The 15878-nt window shown below is 36.2% G+C and overlaps 1 protein-coding gene across 1 annotated transcript in view; it reads left to right on the forward strand.

Annotated features, from left to right (window-relative positions):
* SFMBT1 (Scm like with four mbt domains 1) overlaps positions 1-15878 on the forward strand; it is a 93211-nt gene that overhangs the window by 283 nt on the left and 77050 nt on the right. The window contains exon 2 of the mRNA XM_015593775.2: positions 8611-8683. The gene's annotated coding sequence lies outside the window, so the exon portion shown is untranslated. The remainder of the gene's footprint in view (positions 1-8610; positions 8684-15878) is intronic.

The raw sequence follows: 15878 nt of genomic DNA on the forward strand, positions 1-15878 counted from the left end.
ACAAGATGTCAACTGTTCTCGGGTCTAAAACTAAGCCGTGAAGCACAGGTCACCAGCAGGTCTTGTGCTGGGAGTGGGGTACGACACTCTTATCAGAGACAGGGGTTTTATTAATGGGAGTCATTCCTGGTGGGCTACTAAAAACAATGCTGATGACCGGCCCCAAGCCATATTTCGTGAGCCTTCTTAGCAGTGATATAGTTTGAGAACAAAGTAACAACTAAAGAGATTTGAAAGGAAATAGGGTGAATTTTGTCAATCCTTGCATTGTCTTCTCTTTAAACTGCATTTTAAGTGTCGTACTTTATTGCATCGGAAGTAAAATGCCTGAAAATGTAACTGTTCATTTGTCAACTGTCTTGCGAGAAGGATGGTGAATGTGTGTTTTTCTCTGTGCACTTTGGGGCCTATTGGCCTGGTGTTTTGAGGGATATATTGATTCCTAGGTCGCAGGTAGATTTAGGCTTCACATTTGTTTACGATGTCAGAAAAGTAACGGCCTGGTGGAAACGGGAGTGGTCCAGGATCAGGAAACAGTTTTCTTACTACCATTGTCATTGACTAGCTGCCTTATAAAGGGTAGTCTCTTACCCTTTATAAGTTTGGTTTTATTGGCAAAGTTAGAGAATGAGTAGATCATCTTTCTGTGTGCCTTCAGTTCTAAAACTTGGTGACTTTTTTAAAATTAAAGATTAAAAAAAAAACAAACCACAGTATATTTTGAAATGTTCTACTTAAAAATGGTCATCCTTATTAAAATACATTTGGAAAAAAAATCTTGGTAGCTATAGCTAGGATTACTTTATATGATTAATTGCCTGAACAAAGATATTTAAAAATGTGTTTCAGTGTGTCTTTTAAATTCTTAATTTTTTTATTGAGGTCTAACTTGCAGTAAGATCTTTGAGTACAGTTCAGCGATTTTTTACATATGTGTGTGTGCCTTGATAACCACACTCAGATCAAAGTATAGGACATTTTCAGCTTCCCAAAGGGCTCCCTTTTACATTCTTGCCATCCAGTAAACCCCTCTAGCCTCCCCAAGGCGACTACTATTCTGACATCTATTACTGCTGATGAGTTTTGCTTCAAAACAAGATCCTTTTGAGCGTGAAAGGGGGCAATATTAATAATTAAGCTTAAGGACAGCAGGTGTATAAACCTGGAGTTCTGGTCATTTTGCCATGCCTCTGAATGCTTATATTTTTTACTATCTAGAATAACTAAGAATTCTGACCCTGGAGACTTCTAAGTCAGCAGGTCACTTTTTAGCTGAAGCAATAACTTTGAAGGTTTGGATCTGTGATTCTTGGAAGTATGTGTGGTCACAGGCCCAGTATTAATCTGTGACAACATTTTTGGCATACAAGTACATTTACAGACAGTAGGTTTGAATCATGAACTTTTCTAGTAAGTCAGAGTTTAATGTGTGAGTAGATGAATCAGTTCCTTAAAGCTAGGGATTCGCTGAGAAAATTGAATGAAAATTGATTTTTTTAAAGTTCAGTGAATTAAAGAATGTGGGTATAAAGCTTTTAACAACCTTTTAAATGACAGCAATTAACTTGATTTATATATACAGGATGTTCTCCTGGTTTGTCAAATCATTAAAACTAGCAATGAAAGCAAAAACAGAAGGTAACTGAAAATTATGTCAGATGTGATTTCTAAAGAAATTCAACATGATAAAGATACCTTTTTGTATTAGACCTTTAGGAAGTTGGGTTTTTTATATTCTTCACTGAAGCAAGTACTTCAGCTATTTGGGTATCCTTCCCAAATGCTTTTTAATTTATTTTTGTACCTTTTCTTGTTTTTAGTGCTGAAGGAGAGGAGTTAGAGGTTGTGTCTTTTACTGTGAGGACATCTATATAATAGCAAGTTGGGAACAGTATAAGGTCTGTGGTAGGGATGTATGGGGCATGGTTCACAGAGTTCAAAGATTTTCTTTTATGAAATAATTCTGTTTTTCTGTGACTAAGTTAGCTAGCCAGTTGGCTAACAACCGGATTTGGTTACTCTACTGCAAGATTCACAGTATCATTAGGCAAGAGAGTAATTGATTATTGACTTAATCGATCTACCTTTTTTTTGTGTGGCTTTTTTTTTTTTTTTTGCCTTATCAGATATTTAATTTGAAACATAGTAAACATTTAGGAATGCAACTAGAGATATACAATGAGAAACAAAATACGTATAAAAGATTTCTTCTTGATATTTGTTTCTTTGTAAACTCTGATTTTTCTTTTGAAAAATATTTTGCCTATCTATAATCTTGCTGCTTCCTAAGGGTACTTTTGCTTTCACAGTGTTAACTAGATTGGGCTTAGCTGTAGAATGATGGTGTAGAAGCAGATGTTGTTTGGCTCTAAAGTCTGTAGAAGAGGTGAACTGTCCAAACTTCATTAGCTTTTTAATGGTGACTTCATGTTAAGTTTACATTAAATAAATGAATACAACCCAAAAATTAGAAGACCATTATATAGGCAGACAATTTGAATGCCACATGTTTTTTATATTAAAATTTTTCTGGACGTGGTTCCATAGTGTAGCGATTAGTGCGTCTGCTTTACAAGCAGAAGGTCCTGGGTTCGCACCCCAGTGTAGCCATGGTCCATAGTCTACGGCCATGCCACCCTGAACAAACCCAGTGTCTGATCTCGAAAGCTAAACAGGGTTGAGCCTGGTTAGTACTTGGATGGGAGACCACCTAAGAAGACCAGGTGTTGTGGGCATAAATAATAATAATAAAAATTTCTATCTTATAATTTCCTGGAACTTTCTGGAATTATTTGGCAGTTAGCCACTATTTCAGAATAATTTAAGTGAGTAAAAGAACATGTAATCAGTAAATGGTACCTCTTGTCATGGCAGCACAGCAGTAATTTTTTTTTTCCTAGTAAATAGCATTTGTTATCTAACTGATGTTTTGTAATTGAAAAGAAATATTTTTCCTTATACATAGTTGTTAAAGTGGATGAAAGTCTCTGGGGATTGTAGTTACCTGGGAGATTTTGAACCATTAGACTACGGGGAGTGGGATTTTGATATGATTATATGCTTCTTCAAGTGGTACTAGCCCTATTAGAAAATGATTTAAATAGGTTGTGGTCAGGTTGTTGCAAGTTCATTTTTAAACTTTACAAAAGTGGGAGAGAGGATGAGAACAAAGACAAGTTCTTAATAGAAGAATTACAACTTTACTGCAGAAGTTTTAACAAGTTTGTAAACCGTTGCCTGTAACTCAGAGGCACCTAAAGATTAGTATATAATTATTTTCTAGTCTCTTATTTAAGAAGTTGTTTATAATGTTAATCAGCTCTCTCTATCTTTAGGTGATCACTCAAGGACACAATTAAGAAACAAAAAATTGTAATCTCCATATTGTGGTAAATGATATTAAGTCCCTTTTGAACTTTGTGGTTTGGTAGTTGAGTAACTTTCCTGCTGGTCTGAGAAAGTTGGTTCTGGTTTGAGATGACATTTGGAGAGAGTCTTAGATGAGAGATGGAAGGTGGTTTGTTGTCACTTGCAGGTATAGGACGGTCTCGTATTTGGAATGACAACATGAGATGGGCTGAGAAATTTAGCAGTTACTAAAATACCTCGAGTTTTTCTTGCTAAAATTCAACTTAAATTGTTAGTCAACAAGTGCTTTGATTAGAATTCCAAATTAATATCATTTTTTTACCCCGAATAGTTTTAAGAAAAGCGTTTGAGATGGCTGCTATGTAATATATGCTGAGTTACCACTGTTTTTTCATTTCTTTTCTCATTAATTTGCTACCCAGACTAGAGTCCTTTCTTGTCTGAGTTTTTGCTAGTGCATTATGTATTGGTTCCTACAAAACGTGTTTTCCATGTTAAAAATAGTATATGGTAATTTGGAATCATAATTATAAGAAACCATTTTGGCTCATTTTTACTCATGTCATAAAATAACCTTAGAGTGATTAGATGATGATAGCACAGATGCACTTAACATTACCATCTGTCTAGAACATAGTAAATAATGAGGAAGTAAATTTTTATTATTTTTAGACTTCAAAGTTTTTTTAGTTGTGGTAAAATGTACATAACATAAAATTTACCATTTTAAAGTGTACAGTTCATTGGTATTAAGACATTCACACTATTGTGCAATTATCACTACTCTCTATTTGCAGAATTTTTTCATCTTCCCAAACTGAAATTCCGTACCCATTGATAATAACTCCCCATTCTCTTCTACCCCCAGCTCCTGGCAACCACTGTTCTATTTTCTGACTCTTTGAATTAGACTGCTCTAGCTATCTCTTATAAGTGGAATCATACAGTATTTATCCTCTTATGAGTGGCTTATTTTACATAGCATAATGTCCTCATGGGTCATCCATGTTGTAGCATGTGTGTCAGAATTTCCTTCTGAGGAAATACATTTTAAAAAAGATTTCCACAGCTGGTAAAATAGAGGTCACAGAACCCTGTATACTAGGACTCATTCTCCTCCCTTGGGAGAACTCGATAGGTACCCAGCACACATGTGAGGACCAGGTACCCTTTCTTTAGATGCTGTTCTGACACACTTGGTTATTGGAACAAAAGGGAGAGTTGGAAACGTATGACAACAGGGTACCATAAGACAGAGAAAGTGTAAAAGCAAAGGTCACTGCAGTCTGAGATCTCATTTGGAAAAGGACAGAGAGCTTTTTGGGTCTTAGGATACCATACCATTTTACTGTGTAATCACTGATGGTTATAGTGTTGACCAGAGTCACAGCATATTAACCAGAACAGTTAACCAATAAAGTGTGTGTTCAGAGTTGTAAATAAGCCTTCAGCTAACTGAGAGGCATGATTATTCAATTACTCTGTTACGGTTAGTAGAGATTTTGCCATATTTCACTCTCATTTCTGTATTAGTGGAAAACTAGTGAGTATTTAAAGAGACTTATCACTACATAATAGTGATACCACATAACTAATGGTGTATATTTTAGATTTGTTATATTACTTTAACTCTGTGTTTGTGAAATATAGATGTCCAGTCATAGACAGAGAGAAAGCAGGTTTGACAAAATTAAGGATTATGATTTGAGCAGTTAATTAAAGATTACAAGTTGAGAACGGCTAAAGAGGTGTAAGTTTTTCTCCTGTTTTCTTTTACTATTATTTCTCATACCTGTGTTAGTGTAGTAAGCATGTACAGGTGAGTTCCCTGAATACTGTTTGTTCCCTGGGGGAGGGCAGACACCACAGAGTACCTCTTGATCACCCTTACTTCCTTCTTGACAAGGGGTGCTTTTGACTATCTTGAAACTCTTGAAGAAGTGACAATGTTATGAAGCCTAATATTGTGTGTATGCCTTAAATTACTGCTTAGTTCTTAAGAAAATTAGAGTGGTTAGTTATTTCCTAGAGTTAGTGAGGCTTTTCTAAAAGTATGTTTCTTAGGCAAGATATTATCCCTAAGGCAGTAGTGAGCACCTTTTTTTTTTTTTCCAGCATTCTGTCCTTATTATGTATCATTATATTCCTGAATTGACAGTTAAATATTTTGAAAAGTCTAGTTAGTTTATATACCAGAGGCAGTTGGTTAATTTCTGTCCCTCTGCCCTCTTCTTCTCCACTGTTGACCTTTACCCTGATTTTGGCTTCCTATTAACTTTATCTGAAGGGAGCTCTTTCCAGAACCACTCTGCTAGTGAACTCGTAGGTTCTGGTGTTGTATTTTTCCACAGCCTCCTGGAGAGGCTTCTCTACTCTCCCTGCCTAATCTTTGACCTCCTTGCAACCTTCTTTTTCTCTGAGTTCCAGCCCCTTTAGGCCTGGACCCATTGTCTAATCTTTCATTTCCTTCCTTGCCAATACCCTTTACTCTGGCCCCCTTGCTCTTCTTTGGCTTCTGCTCTGTGGAACACCATCCCAAACCAGTCCAGCCTGTGTTCTCCCTGATCCTGGACACAGACTACCCCAAATTTAGGGTCTTCTCCTGAAGTGGGCCTTGATGTCTCCACACGGTCCTGTCTTGAGGTAGACCCTTTCTTTTTGCTTTCTGCGACCTTTTCAAACCCTTCCTTGTTTCTTTCTTTACATTTCTCCCTCCATGGATTCATCTAGATTTAGACTTCACTTAGCCCTACTGCCCTCCACCTTTCTTCTGAGCTTCCGATGCATATGTTCTCTGCTGTCTAGATCTCTCAAATTTGGATGCCCCAATAGCCCCTCAAAATCTACAGGTCCCAAACAAAATCCCTCATTCTGCCCTAAAGCTGCTATTCCTCTGGTAGGCCTATCTCCCTGGATTTCTTTCTTTACCTTCCTTCTCAGTGATGGTGTTTGTTTTGTCCCCTGGCAGCTTTCCTGTGGAACTTGGAATCTTATTTTGAATTACCGACCTCTGACTTAATACCCCGCAGCTCTGACTCCTTGACTTTCATATATTTTTTAAAGCTATGGAACTCTTTGTTCAAACGAAGTCTTGCTAGGAAGCCCAATGAGTAAAATAAATAACACTAGTGTTCTCCTGGTAGAAGGGGAGTGAAGGGCCAGCATCCTGTCCTGCCAGCTAGGCCAGCCACCCAAGACTACATACAGCTTTCCCCTTGGACTCTGTAAGTGGAGCTGCCTAGAATTGCTGTCAGCATGCCCTGAGGGTATGCTGCATGTTTGTACATCATCTCCTGTTGGTTTTCTTTGGAAATTTTTACTTTTATTGTGAGTGATAAACATAAAATTAGTACCAGTGATGAATCTTGCCAAGGAAAAGGAAAGCCACTTTGGAAAGTGAAACTATATGTTAAAAAGAGCCAGCTCTATCAAATGCTTCAAAAATGCTCAGAGGTTCCTTTCAAAATTTATGTGTTTCTACTGACTCTATCTTTTTCTCTTTGATGCGGCATTTCTACAACATTCATGATAGTCTGGCTTTACTGTTTTTGTTCTGTTCATTTACCAATATGGCAGGTTTATTCAATCTATAATATAACTAAAATGTTACATATTTGCTATGAAAAATATAAACTTTGTTCTATTGCTTCCAGTGGTCCCTCATCTCCTCTTCTTCAGCTCACCAAAGACACTGTGACCAGATAGTTTTTGTCTGAACTTGATTTTATCACATAAAAAATCTCACTTCCAGTAGAGTAGAATCCAAACTCTTCAGGAAGGCATGCAGAATCCTTGAAGAGCTCCTCCTCAGTCACCTGTCCAACTCATCTTCTTACATGTGCTCTTACTCCAGCCATGCTGAGACTATACTCTTCTGTAAATCCTTTCCTATGTATGTCCTTCCGCCTAGAGTGTCTTTTCACTAACACAGTGCTTCCAAAATGTCAGTCTGGCATGTACCACTTTCACACTTTTCGCCATATTTGATTACAATTATTTTAATATTTTAAAAATTACCCTAAAAATCTTACTTTTTAACTTAAATTTTATAAATTGATCATTACATTTAAAAAATAAAAATAATGAAATGTAAGTAATAATAAATCTAATCAGTTTAGGCAGTGATTTTTTTTTTTTTTTTTTAACCTGACACCAAAAGCAAAAGCAACTAAAGCAAAAATAAACGGGACTACATCAAACTAAAAAGCTTCTGTATGGCAAAGGAAATCATCAACAGAAGGAGAAGACAAACTACTGAATGGAAGAAAATATTTGCAAATCATATATCTAATAAGGGGCTAATATCCAAAATATATAAAGAACTCATACAACTCAGTAGCAAAGAAACCAAATATCTGATTTAGAAATGAGACAACCTGAGTAGACATTTTTCCGAAGAAGACATACAGATGGCCAACAGGTACATGAAAGGATGGATGCTCAAGATCACTAAGAGAAATGCAAATCAAAACCACAATGAGATATCATCTCACAACAACCTGTTAGAATAGCTGTTATCAGAAAGACAAGAAATTGACTAGAATTTGGAGAAAAGGGAACCCTTGTGCACTATTGGTGAGAATTGGTGTAACTGCTATGGAAATCAGCATGGAGGTTCCTTAAAAGATTAAAAGTAGAACTACTGTGTGATCCAGCAATTTCACTTATGTATTTTATCCGAAGGAAATGAAAACATGAACTCGAAAAGATATCTGCACCGCCCCCATGTTCATTGCACCAGTATTTTCAATAGGCAAAATATGGAAACAACCAAAATTTCATCCATGGATGAATGGATAAAGAAATTGTGATATATGTAGTGGAATATTATTCAGCCATAGAAAAGAAGAATCTTGCTGTTTGTCACAACATAGATGGACCTCGAGGGGCATTTTGCTAGGTGAAATAAGTCAGATAAAGATCATTAACATATGATCACACTTTTATGCAGAATCTTCAAAACAAAACACCCCCTACCCCCAAGTTATAGATATAGAGAACACATTTATGTTTGACGGTGGGGGGCGGGTAGTGGGGAGAAATGGGTGATTTGTTTTTGGTTTCGGTTTAAGTAAATTGAATTAAAAATAATAAAAATAACGAAATACAAGTAACAAATCTAATCAGTTTATTAAAATACATTACTTCTGTAAGGTTCTCAGCAAAGCTCTTTTTACTTAAAATTAAACAATGTACCTGATAATAGATGATATTAAAGAATTGTTGATTTTTCTTTTTTAGGTATGATAATGGCATTGTGATTACCTAGGAGAATGCCCTTATTCTTCGGAGATGCATGTTGAAGAGTTTTGAGGTGAGATATTATGATGTCTTCAACACTTTCAAATGATTTACAAGGTGTACATATATATATGCACATATATAGAAAGAAAGCAAATAAGGAAATTTTTAAATAATTTTTTAATCTAGTAGAGAGTATTTAGAATTTTTTGAAAATCTCCATGTTTGAAGTTTTGATAATTTGGTATATTTTGAAGTTTTAATATGTTTGAAGTTTTAACCCCAATTCATAATGGGTAACACATACATACACACATGAATAGTCACTTGTTAAAGTGACATTGAGACTATTACATTTCAGTGTTATAGGAAAACCAAATAATTGAAATTCTTAATAAGCCTTATTTCAGTAAAACCCATGAAGTTGCAGTTGCAAGTTTTGTATGTTAACTCTTTTCTCCCATTCCACCTTAATTCTATGTAAATACATTAAAAGAGTCTTTGGTAGCCCCTAAATTTTCTCGTGTCTCACCAGTGGTTTGGGTATTGTACTTAGGGGAATGCACTAAGTAGATCCCTGCCCGTCCTGTAAAACCCATATCTTCTGTGAAGTCTTCCCTTCTTGGATTCGTCCAGGCTAGATTAACACCCTTTGCCCTGGGCGCTGAAAGCATTCTACATATTCCACTCATATAAATATTACAATTGTAATTTTTTTGCGTTATTCCTTGTGTTTACTGTTATAAACTCCATGAAGACAGGAACTGGGTCTGGCTTTTAATCAGCATTACATCTCTGGTACTGAGGATAGTGCATGGCAAATACATATATGTTAAATGGAGATATGAATAAACAACAAATTTGTAAGTGATCTAAAATACTTTTTCTAATTCTAGAGATTTTTGTACACTGTTATAGTTTTGTTTTGAATGTTCAGAAAATTTTTAAAATGAGAAATTGGCATTTTGTCATATTTTACTTGAAGTGTCTATTTTGATTAATGTTTTAGGTTAGCAAAATTCCTTTCCTCAACTTCATTTTCTTTATATCAATTTATAACATCACTTTTTCCAAGATAACTGCATACCTTTAACAAATGCATTTCTATTAGTAAAAACCAAATTGAAGGGCATAGTCATTTGCTTTACCTTTCATGGTAGTAGTTACAAAGAGGCAATCAGCAGTTTAGTTCTGTATGGCTGTGGGATGAGGCAAGTCCATTTCCTTTGCCCAAGTGTGACTTGATGAGTTCCTGTTATCCACATGAGCCCCAGTTTAAGCTTCATAATCAAATCCAGCGGATCCATTGTTACTGAATCAGTGCTTTTACCATGGTGGGAGCACTGATGAAGGCTGTATCTGGTTGAGGACCTATGGGTCCCTGAGACTGGGGAGGCATCCATGAGGTGGAAGAAGGTTGGATAGACTACAATCTCTTCCCCTTTTCCTCACACCAGTCCTGCTTGGAAATGAAGTTTTGTAAATTTTGAAGCTATGGCAGAAAACCCTCTAGTTTTTAACTGATCTGATTTTTGGCTGGGGAGAGCTTAGAACATTGGGACTCTTCAGTCATTCTAAAGTTGTTTGTTAGTTTAGAAACAAAAAGATATTATGTAAAACTTTACTTAAAATGTGATTAGAATATAATATTAGCATATGAAATGTAGCTGAACTTTAGTTGAGGACTTAATATATTCAAATCTTTTAAATTTTGGTTACAAGAGAGCAAACATTTAAGAGTTTTTTTGCATCTTGGTTTGAGAAGCAAGTGTAACTTTTCTTTTAGCATTGTGGCAAGAAGTTGAAACTTACTCTGTTTTTGAAGAAAAAGGGTAGAATGGACCTCCATATCCCACCGTTCTACTCACCCACCCCTGTTCTACTGAATTCAAATTATGCCACAAAGAATTTAGAGATAGTTAAGAAAGATGAGATTGCTTTTAATATGCATCACTTTTTTTTCTGTTACTTTATTTTATCATTATCACAGACTTAAGTACTCCTTAAAAAAAAATTTTTTTTAAAGCAAGGATTCATGTACATAGTAAACTATTTTTTGAATAGTGAAAAAGTGTATTCCTTAACTGAGACCTTCGGTCCCTTCTGTAGGCCATTATCAGTCCTAATTTCTTTTATATTTTTCCAGAAGAATTCTCTTTGTATAAAAACATGTATTTCCCCACCCACTTAAAAAAGTCAACTGGTAATGCTCTCTTTATTTAAAATATCCTGGATATATCCAAGTACAGGTAGATCTGCCTCATTCTTTTAATGGTTGCCTATTATTAGTACATTATATGGTTACACCAGGATTTATTTAGTTGATTTTCTGTTTGTATATGTTCTGGATTATTTGTTTTTTTAAACGCTACAAAAAGTATCATGGGCTGAATTTGCTTGGATTAAAACAGGCTTTCTAATACTTAAAGTGGTTTTTTTGGAGTTAGTGTATTTGTAAAGGTAGATAGTTCTCCAACCACTTTCTGGCCCCCAAATGCAGAGAAAGGAACTGTGTGTTGCAGAGAAGAGAAATCAGAGATAAAGTCATGCAGAGGCCTTTCCCCACCCTTGCCATTTTTTCCCTGCCTCGTGTTGAGGAAGAGGTGGCCAAGGCAGAAACCCCAGCCAAGTCTTGGGAGACTGAAGCATCTGAAGATGTCCGCAGACTCCTGAGGTGTGACCACGCCTTTAAAGCCCAAGGCCTGAGTACATGCTGCTTGTTACAAACTTACGTAAATTTTTTCTTTTTTTGCATTTTGGTTTTTAGAAATTTGTAGCAGCATGGATTGGCTAATAAATTATATAATTTCTGGAAAATTTTCTTTATTCTTTTGTTTGTTGGCAGAATACAGCTAAATTAAAAAAAAACAGTTGATTTTTATCTGAGCTGCTTGGTAAGGAATTTTTAACACAATGCTCTGATTTCAGTGCAGTAATTTCTGAAAAAGTGAATTTGGAATCTTGAGACATTCTGTAGTAGAATCCAGCAGCGTTATGTTTATCTCAGTAGTCCAAGTTCTTAGTTATTACTCTTTAGTAGAAAAACTTCAGAACACTCTTCAGAGCATATGTTCATACCTCCATCAGTGTCTCCTTTGTATTCTGCCAATGCCTATAAAAGGCTTTCCTCAAAAAATCTGTACAATTTATAGTAGTATATTCTGTGTGTGTGTGTGTGTGTGTGTGTATTCCTAACCCATGACTTGTTACTTGCTCAGAGAGTATGCACACTGAGTCAGTGGAAAGCTGTCTGTGAGCAGGCACTAGTGCAATTTCCTGCAGGGGAGATTTCCTGCAGGTTCTCAGCCACTGTCAGCCCTTGAGTGCTTTGCTGGACTTTCCTGAGTCAAGTGTGTTTGCTCTGTTGTAGCCTTCTTTTCTGCCTTTTATTTTGTGTTCTATCGAGTAGTTTTGACCCATGAAAGTAGACAAAAGGATGTGACTTGTACAGTTGGACTTGTGGCAAAGAAGCAGTATCGTATTTGTCAAAAGTGAGTTTTATGGATTGGTAATATGCCTTCGAGAAGTGATCCGAGAAAAAGAAGTACATACAGTAGTTCCCCCTTATCTGTAGTTTTGCTTTCCACGATTTCAGTGACCTGTGGTCAACTGTGGTCTGAAAATATTAAATGGAAAATTTCAGAAATAATTCTTAAGTTTTAAATAGTGCACTGTTCTGAGTCTTGGCATGAGATCTTGCTCCATCTCGTTTTGTCTTGCCTGGGAAGTGATTCATTCCTTTTTCTAGGGTACCTACACTGTATATGCTCCTTGCCCAATAGTCAGTAGCTTTCTCGATTATCACATCAACTGTCATGGTATCACAGTGCTTGTGTTCAAATAACTCTTATTTTGGCCTCTAGAGTAACTCTTAGTAATGTTCAGGTAACCCTTAATAATGGCTCCAAGGTATAAGCAGAGTGATGCCGGCAATTTGGATATGCCAAAGAAAAACTGTAAAGTGCTTGCTTTTATAGGTAAAAACATAGTGTACATGGGTTTCAGGCATTCATTGGGGGCCTCAGATAAAGGGGGAACTTCTATGTAGAAATCAGGCAATTAAGGTTAGTCAAGGTCTTTGTACTGTGAAAGGCTTTGTAAATAATGGGCACCTGGCAAGTTGGACCATCCACTGTTTAAAGAACAGGTGGAAGAAACAGTGGCTTGAATGCGTGTTTTAACCAGAGGATTTGAAGAGGTCTGAAAAGCAAGCAAATCACCTATGGATAACACCTAACAAATTTACACAGGGATTCTGTTTTCAGGACTTCCGATTCTTCCACTCATTCTTATTGAAAAAGGCACTCCTGTTTGGCTAGTGTATACACTAGGACTAGTCAGAAGTATTGGCTTCAAGGCAAATGGCAGGCACTGAATTTCCTTCTCACGTGAAAATGACAACACCCCTCCTTGGAGACAAGCATGGAATTACTGCACGTTAGAAAGTTCTATTTTTTTTTTTTTTCATTTGTGAATTGGAGGTGCCGTGATCTAATACCATAGAAATTCATTTAGAAAGTGCTAAATAGGTTTGAAGTGAAGCACTGGTGCCTGGTGTTTGGGGAATGCAAAGTTGGTAAGATCTCTGTCCTGGAGAAGCTTCCAAGACTAAGCTTCAATGTTCTTATTCCTACTAAGGAGTAAGATATTAAACAAAATAGCTTGTGTTTAAGTTCTTTCGAAAGGTACAGTGTCTACTGTGGAAGAAATTTTTACAGTGGTGTGGGAAGGGGCTGATGTCTTTGTAGGATATTGTTTTGAGAAATAAGTTTTGGGAGTAAATGTTAGGGAGTGAGTGATCCATGAATACTTATTCATATATTGTATTATTAGTGTAAAAATTTCTAATAAGCTAAAATATTTGTTTTTAATGGAGAAAAGGCCCAGAGTAAGATAAAAATAACCCTGAACTTTTCCTTTTCAAATCCCTTTCTAAGCCTTTATTTTAGTGCTGCTTCCTCCTAAAGCTACTTAATTTCAGTGAGATTCCTGCCAACTCTTCCTCTTCAAGAGTAGTGGTGGAAGCAGAGAACTAGCTACAGTGATCTCTGGGCTGTTATATCTGGAACTTTAGGCAGGCTCACAGGGACCTGCCTGGAATTGGAGCGAGCACTAGTCGGGACATGGAGATGGAGGGGAAACTGTTAACTTATGGCATGAGCATGCAACTTTGCAAGAATTATAGTGTATCCCAGTTTTTTACTTCATTATTTATTATGTGTTCAGCTCCCTATTTGCTTTTTAATTGCTGAGGGAGTTTATTATGCTGAGTGATTATTATATGTGAGTTATTTGCTATTTTGATTTATGATTCTGTGTTTTTGTGAATCTTCCTTCACAAAATACAGGTTAATCTTAAACTTTTTAAAATTATTAATATAAAAAATAAGCTGGTTTGGTAGAATGATAGGAAAGAGAACAGAAAATTGAGTTTATGTTAGCCTGCTGGAGAAATTTGGTGGAATAAGAGGTTTTAGAAGACATGCCCTTTTATTATAGCTTATTACTTTCCTATTTATACTTTAAGTTGTTTAGGATATACATATTACCTTGATAATTTGCTTTTTTATGTTGTGATGTATATAGTGTTAATAGTCCGAAAGTTAATCTCTCTTTAAGTAATTTTAAATGTTACACTTTCTCAAAAGTGATGAATTGCATTTGGAGGTAGAACTCTTTCTGAAGGACTGCACATACATCATCTTTGCAGCTATCTATTTGAGGGCCAGTCTTAGCCCTTTAGAACACAGCCTGTCACCTTAAACAAGCAAGGTTTCCAAATGCTGGAAATAGTTGTTACAAAGCTCCTGTACCAAAACTGATCATTTTTCTTCTTTGGTCCTTACCTAGTCTCACTTTTGTTTGTGTATGGCTCTTAAGTACTGTATTTTCCAACCTTCATTTCATTAGGCACCATCACCTGGAAGGGAGAAGTGTAGAGACTATCAGGGTTGCATAGCAGCTTTAGCAGTTAGTAAAGCCCAGCATTATATCTGGGCTATACATAGAATTCTTTCAAGAGGAAAGCTTAAAGTGTGTTCAGAACTCCTGGTCTTAAGAAAATAAGGAAGTAAAAATATATTTTAGAACTATTTACATCAACTGTTAAAATATGCATTGATGCTTGAAGAAGGGACAAGCTTCAGTTATCTCTGGGCCTTATTACCTTGGTCCAAAAATGAAGGGAATGGGACTTCCAGATTCTTACTAGTTCTAAAATTCCTCATTACTCTGGAAAATTTACATTTGATTTTCCTCTCAGAAGTAGAGTTAAAGTAATATTCTATCCCTTATTTGATAAGTTAAATAAAAAGTGAATTTATAGGTACTTCTGTATTTCTGTACTGTTACTTTAATATTTTTATACAAATATTAAAATTTTTATATCCCTGGCATGTTACACATTAGTTTTTACATACATTGAATACTACAGCAGGTGATTGACAATTATTAAATTTTCTTTGGCTAAAGAAATTATATTCTCACCTCGTAGGAGTCCTATAGAAATTTCTATTAATGTGAATTTCAGCAAGATTCAGGGATCAGCCCTTGACTTTTTAGGATCATTTAGAAGTTCAAAATAAATATTCGGAAGTTGCTCAGCATCCTCACTGTCACTATTTTGGTCCAAGCTGTCATATAGTCCCATTTAGATTATTGCAGTAGCCTCCTAATTGATTTCCCTTCTGCTGCCCTGGTTACCACCAGTCTACCCTTGTCACAGGGGGACCCCGTTAACAGCTGAGTTAAATGATGTCACTCCTCTGCTATAGCTCAAGTCATTATTGTATCCCACGAGGCTCCCAGGTCCTAGCCTCCCCACCTCTCAGACTCTCTCTTATCTGCTTCGGCCACAAAGGACTTCTGCTACTCTTTAGCATGCCAAGGGGGCTTCCTTCTTAGAGCCTTTACACATGTGGTTCCTTTTGCCTGGAATGCTCTTTCTGTAGGTATGAGCATGACAAGCTCCTTCACTTCCTTGAGGCCTTTTTCCAAAAATCACCTCTGTGACCTGCATATTTAAAATTTCAGCCCTCATTCAACATTTCACATTACTGCCCTTATTTTTTTTTTCCCCCTTAGGCTTTATTATTTCACCTTGTGTATTTTAGTTATCTATGGTGTGTATTGTCTCTCTCTTCCAGGAGAACATCAGGTCTTTAAGGGATTTTTGTTTGTGTTGTTTACTATGAATCTCCAGCACCTAAAACAGGGATTTTTGTTTGTGTTGTTTACTATGAATCTCCAGCACCTAAAACAGTGTCAGG

The sequence above is a fragment of the Pteropus alecto genome, unplaced genomic scaffold, assembly GCF_000325575.1.
Source record: "Pteropus alecto unplaced genomic scaffold, ASM32557v1 scaffold75, whole genome shotgun sequence".
NCBI classification, from domain to species: Eukaryota; Metazoa; Chordata; class Mammalia; order Chiroptera; family Pteropodidae; genus Pteropus; species Pteropus alecto.